This window comes from Atta cephalotes (assembly GCF_000143395.1).
Source record: "Atta cephalotes unplaced genomic scaffold scaffold00037, whole genome shotgun sequence".
NCBI lineage: Eukaryota > Metazoa > Arthropoda > Insecta > Hymenoptera > Formicidae > Atta > Atta cephalotes.
This window is the reverse complement of record NW_012130101.1, coordinates 590484-597445: the sequence shown is the minus strand read 5'-3', so window position 1 is coordinate 597445 and position 6962 is coordinate 590484. Positions and strand designations below refer to the sequence as shown.

The window sequence follows — 6962 nt, the reverse complement described above, 5'->3', positions numbered from 1 at the left end:
AAGCAAAGTTGTACACCTAATATGTACATACATACATTGTACAATGTGTATTCACATTGCACTAACATAACATTTATAATTCTAACATTGTTGTAACATATATAAAAAAAACATTATTAGTGAATATAAATTATAATTATATTTTATATGTATTATAATGTACATATATACAATAATGTACCCAAAATATAATTTTAATATTGCATATATCAACGAATAGAAGCTCCGATCGGTGAGCCTCCGCGCCGAGCTAGGCTCGTCTAACAAAACAGCGAGTTCATTCCTCAGAATCTGTCTTTCTCTCTGTGATTGCTTGTTTTTTGACCGAAAATATTTTCTCAGCGATCTCAGCTGCGTGTCATAAGGGGGAAAGAGACATTCTAGATAATACATAACTTTTATTAAATTATATTAATTCTTTGCCCTACGATTTAAGTTCCGATGGCGCATGCCATAATTAATAGCCTGGAACGTATTGTTTATGTTTGGCCCGATATCACGGCTCTCACTTATAATACTCATGTTTGGCCCGATTTCTTTACCACCAGTTTCACACGATATTGTAGCAAAAAGGTTAATCATATACATTTCTCATTAACGTATAATAACAAAAATGATTTCAAAACGTAATAGTTGATGAGATATAGTTTATGATTTTCCGTATACTTTATGTACCGCGTTCGTAGAGATGATCCGCAAGAACTCAACGTAGTCTCGAGCGTAGGTGCGAGATCAGAATATTTAAGATCCTACGTTCGATCTTGCTTTTTCCTTTTTTTCATAATTCTTTTTTTTATTAACGTTATTAAACATATATTTTTAAAATTATAGAAATTATATGTGTACTTCAGTGTGCTTGAAATTAGTTGAACATTTCGAGCCAATTTCTGAAGTGCTGATTTCAAAGAGATAGTGTAGCAAAACTCTACTTCGTGCATAAAATTTAGAGCTAGTGTGACATTAAAAATTTTAAAAATGGAAGTCAATCGGCAGCAGAATTAAACACCATAACAAGTACACATGGTATATGTACACTTATATAGTACAGTATTGATTCAGCACTTACACGCAACTGGTGTAGTGCGAGATTATACTCAGTGTATCTCTATAGAGAAAACGTTACAACATGCTGCAATCATACCTTCCAGCAAATTATCATAAAAATATTTTCCTTTCTACATAATTGTTATTTTCTTAATAATAGATTAAACATCATATTAATAAGTAAATACATTTTACTGAATGTAATGTACTTTTAAAATATTATTTTATTATTTTTACGATACATTCGATTTCTTTCAAAGAGCTACTGATTACGCTTATAATAAGAGTCGACACAGAACGAGATACATAAACTGGAATGGCCACTTAATTCCAATAACTCCGTGATATCTTCTTTATTCAACATGTGAATAAAGAAGGCATGTTGAATAAAGAAGACATCACAGAAGACTAAGGAAAGTAAAGAATTAAAAAAAAAATTATCGTGTTTTGAAATTATTTTTGCTATTATACATAAATTGGAGGGATATAGGATTAATATAATTTATTAAAACTTATACGTCATCTATAGTTCCTTTTAGTTATACATGTTGAATGACTGAAATTAGTCAGAAAGCATTTTCGGTATAGACACTAGAAACAAGCGACTATAGAGAGAGAGAGGCAGATTTTAAAGGATAGTCTCGTTATTTCGCTCGACGAGCCCAGATCGGCTTGCAGAACTTCATCGATTACAATCTTTTCCTTGTAAGTTCCTGGGCATACGTTATGTCGCTATGGCAGAAAGAAAAGATATTATATCAACAGTAATTTCGCACAAACAAAAAATTTTGTGTTACGGACAAAATACTCTATTTGCACACAATGTCTCATAATTTTCTGAATTTTTGAGTTGCTTAATCTTCCTTGTAAGCAATGCAATAAGTGATGAAGCAATAGTTAAAATCATATACACACGCACGCACGCACGCACACACACCGACACACGCACTCGCGCAATCACCTACACACATACCAGTTATCTCAGTTTCTCTTATGCATAAAGTAGAGATACGTTTTCTGAATAAAATGCAATTTACACCAAGTCAATTTTTTTATTTGCTATCAATCAGGTTGAAAAAAATGATTTTGAGAAAAACATGTTTGAAGTTTTACTTTCAGATTACTATATATATGTTTACTACAAATTTAAAAATTTAATAAATTAAAAAATTTAATAAATAGAAACCGACCGAATTAATGTAACAACATAATATAGTAGAGAGCGCCTAAGGCGATCAAAGTTGAAATGACAAATAATATAATATTATAAATTCATGAATTTAATTAATCTCAAATGTGACTGTGCACCAAAATGTTTGGACGTTAAAACACAATCAATCTAGAGAGAGAGATACTAATAAGTGTGAGCCGTTTTACAATCGCGAGTATATATAATCCCTTTCTTTATTTTAAATAAGAAACTTTTATTGCGAAAAATATTTTAGTATCTCAGATTGATTGTGTTTCTTTCAACATATTAAAAGATTTTTTTCAAAATTTTACACTGTTTAAAGCCCTTAAGGGAAGGATTAAATACGAGATAATAATTTTGAGGAATCGACAATTAGCAAGGATAATTTAGAGAGATTTAGATGCAGCGAATTATTAGTAAACAACTTTGGCAAGAGATTTTAGATCTTTATTTAAAACAAAATAGATTGTTAAAACATCGAATGAGTGAAAGGATTTGAGAAGAATTACGTCGTCTGCGTACATGAAGAGCTCGGAAGACAGAGAAATATTAGATAAATTAGAGACAAAAATATTAAAAAGTAGGAGTCCAAGAATGATACTTTGAGGTACCCCAGAGAGAACAGCATCAGGAGAGGAGAAAAAAGGAAAAGGATTATACATGAGGACTTGCTGTGTATGATTTGTAAGGAACGAGCAGATTAGTGAGAGGGCCGAATGGGATAGACTTATGACATAGCTTGAGTTTGACTAAAAGTAAGTCATAATTGACGGTATTGAAGGATCTTTTAAAAAAACTTTTTATAATTTTGTATTTGTCTATAATTGTGAATTTAAGACTCCTTTAATGCTTTCAATTAAAAATACTGTTAAACAAGAGATAAGTAGTATTAAAAGATTAAGTATTATTATATAGGGACCGATACATTAACAAATTTTTTACCTTAAAACGACAGAAACTGGTGAGAATTAACATAATGATGAGCAACGATAAGAAATATTCCATGAATATAATTCCAGATAGCAAATAAGACAAGTAATATATTTCAGAAATAATAATATGTAAGAAAGCTCCATACGGCCAAAGCATACAAGTAAGAGAGATACAGCCTGCATTGTCCACGAGGATATTCGAACATATCCAAATTGCAAAACGATCCAATTATCAATAATGGTTCCAGTGCTCTTTCTAGCGTTTCTGTCATAGTTTCTGTATCGTCGGCTAGTATTTTAACTGAATTAGTTCTTGCTGCATAAGACACAAACACGTTTTAATATTTTTTATAAGATTTTCAGAAATAGTTTTTGCATTTCTTCTAGGAACTTTATAGGTAACACACTGTAAGATATATTATATACACTGGAGAATAACGTATTTATATGCCACTTAATCAGCAAGTACTGAACAACAGAATGGACGTAGGTAATCTAGATTAAATTGCCTTTCCTTTCGCGGAATTTTTATTTATAGTTATATAGATTGAGGCCACTAGATATGAATTACTCTTGAAAGAAAAATTCATATTTTTATTCAGAAGAATATCAAATTAATAAAATATTTAATGATTGTAATTGATCATAAAGATTACATTATGGACGATTTTATTTTATTTCGGTACCATATTATATGTTTTAATTTTGATTAAATTAAGTAATAACAATTATCTACAATTATATTAATAGTCAGTTCACCAAATGCTTTACTTTTTTAGATTTAATTTCAATTGAGCGTGATATTGACTTTTTCATGAAATTTAATGCTATTTACTCCCGTAATAGCCATAAAGCAATTTTTATGATATTACACTTTAAATAAATTTTTTAGGTATATATCCTAGTTTAATGTCTTACATTTTATTAGTTAACGACATTAATAAAATGTGCAGTGCTATTGTTAATAAATAAAAAAATAATTGACACTTGAAAAAGATAAAGCAAATGCTAAAGAATCTTGTGTTATGCATTATTTGATATGTAGAAAATACGAATAATTGTTTAAATATAATGTGTGATCCGGAACTAGTGCCTGATCCGCATTTAATGCTTTTACTCTATTATTACAAGACAAGACACAAATGATTGTAAATGTAACTATATCAGTAACATTTATACTACTTTATACTAAGTACAAATGTACTCAATGGATGCTTTTTACTTACGTAACTTCTAATGACACGGCTAAGTTGAAGCTGATAAATTTGATAAAATATTTGATATATTGAAGATATGTGCACAATATAATGCTCTTTGTAACGTAAAGGTAAATACAATTATTCTTATAATGATAATATAATCTATTAATGTAAAAATGTGATGTTAATTTTACTATTATTTTTTATTTTTATTTTCAAAATATTTTCATATATATGTATACAACCAATTTTATGTACTCACATGTATACACTATCATAGTATTTATTTTCGTAAAGTAAAAGATTTATACAATATACTGCAAATAAAATTTGATTTCGGTTAATTATTCTTTGCTTTCTATTTTTTAATTTACTGTAGAGAAATTCAGATATATTAAATACGCATAAGATAACACAGGAACCACCCTATATCTATACATATATATGGATGGATTTCTCGTAAAACGGAAAAGAAGTTAATAATATATCAAGCTAATGAACTTAATGTTTCATATCTTTTTGTAATACATGATAAAAGATAAAGCGAGTAATATAAATATAAAGGAAAGTCGCCGATACTGTCATAGTCTTCTAAAGCGACACTCTCTTATTTCTAAAAAACTAATTACTGGACTTTATTTAATATTATTAACAAAAACATGATCTGTACTGTATTAACGTTCAGTTAATTAAAAAATTGTAAACGCATAATTCGTATTTTTTTTATTTGCTTCTATACAAAATCGGCTAAAAACGAATTCAATGAATGCAAAAATAAAATTCTTACAATTGTAAATTGCGTAATTTAAATAATAGTGACTATATTATTAATATATCAATTATATCATTTTAAATGCTTCTAATTTCTTAAATCAGTTTTATTTATATTATTTTTTTCTTTTAATTTTTTCATAATACAATATAAAAGCGGGGTGCAATGTAAATCGGCACACCTGTCTGTAAACAAATCATGAATTAACTTAATTTTCGTAAGGTTGCTTTATAATGTCAAGTAACTCAATCAGAGCAATGATACGTATATCGCAAAGTATATGAGAAATCATCGCATTATACATTTTCATCTTGCAGAACAGCAGTAAATACACATAATTTAACAAAAATGTTTTATATTGAAATGAAAATTCTGGAAAATCTTATATACATTTATTTATAAGTACTTTATACAGATAATTTCTGTAAAAGAAAAAAAATAGGAATATGGCATATATATTGTATTACTGTCTACTGTCAGTTTTGGAATTCATTTTATCGAATGCTCATTTTTGCTTATCTTCTTACGAAAAAATTAATTATTGCAAAATTTCAAACATTATTATATAAATGCTTATATTGGGTCATTTAAAAAGTATTCGCGGTTTTTTGTCACTAGATGGTCACTTGATAGTCATATATCAGGCAACATTAATCCGATTGTGTCAAACGAACGCGCGTCTGAAAGATGATATTTTAAGTTACATTTTTTTGTAAACAAAGTTTGGTAATTCATCAATCGTGTCAAAAGTTATATTGATTTGAAAATGAGTGAAATTTTTGAAGAAATACGCTATATGATGCTTTTTTATTACAAAAAAAAGGCAAAAAACGCAGCACAAACATGCAGAAAAATTTGTGAAGTTTACGACGCGGATGCTGTAAGTGAACGCAGGACGCAGAAGTGGTTTGTTCGATTTCGTTCTAGAAATTTTGATGTCAAAGATCGACCTGATTGGCCAGTCACTGAAAAAGTCGATGAAATTTTGCAACTGGTTGAGCAAGATCAGCATGTGAGCTGTCAGGAGATAGCCAATGCACTAAGATCATCAACCATGTGACAGTTTGGAATCATTTGAAAAAGGCTGGCTACGCAAAGAAATTAGATGTTTGGGTTCCACATGAATTAACACAAAGAAATTTGATTGATCGAATTTCCATCAGCGAAACACTACTAAAACGAAATCGATCCATTTCTGAAGCAAATCATCATGTGCGATGAAAAATGGATAAAATACAAGAATATCGCTCGTAAAAGATCATGGGGTAAGCGCGGCGAACCACCACAAACGATTTCAAAGTCTGGATTGACGGCAAATAAGGTGATGTTGTGTGTATGGTGGGATTGGAAGGGAGTCATCCATCATGAGGTGTTACCACATAGCCTAACGATTAATTCAGAGTTCTAATATTCACAACTGGATTACAGGAAGCGATTAAGGAAAAACGACCAGAATTGATAAACAGAAAAGGTGTTGTCTTCCATTATGACAACGCCAGACCACACACATCTTTGATGACGCGTCAAAAATTGAGGGAGCTTGGTTGGGAAGTTTTGATGCATCCACCATCCAGATCTTGCACCGTCTGACTACCATTTGTTTCGATCTCTGCAGAACTCTCTTGATGGAAAAACATTAGCCGACAAAAGAGCTGCCGAAAATCATTTGAAAAAGTTTTTCGCCGATAAATCACAGAAGTTCTACACGGATGGAATTATGAAATTACCTGAAAAATGGCAAAAGATTATAGATAATAATGGCCAATATATACTTGATTAAAATTGATTTTCAATAAAGAAAAATTTCATTCAAAAATTGAACA

General features: G+C 29.8%; 1 pseudogene; it reads left to right on the top strand.

Moving 5' to 3' along the window:
• Positions 1 to 6729, top strand: part of LOC105621819 — a 90301-nt pseudogene extending 83572 nt beyond the window's left edge.
• Positions 6730 to 6962: the final 233 nt, after the last annotated feature.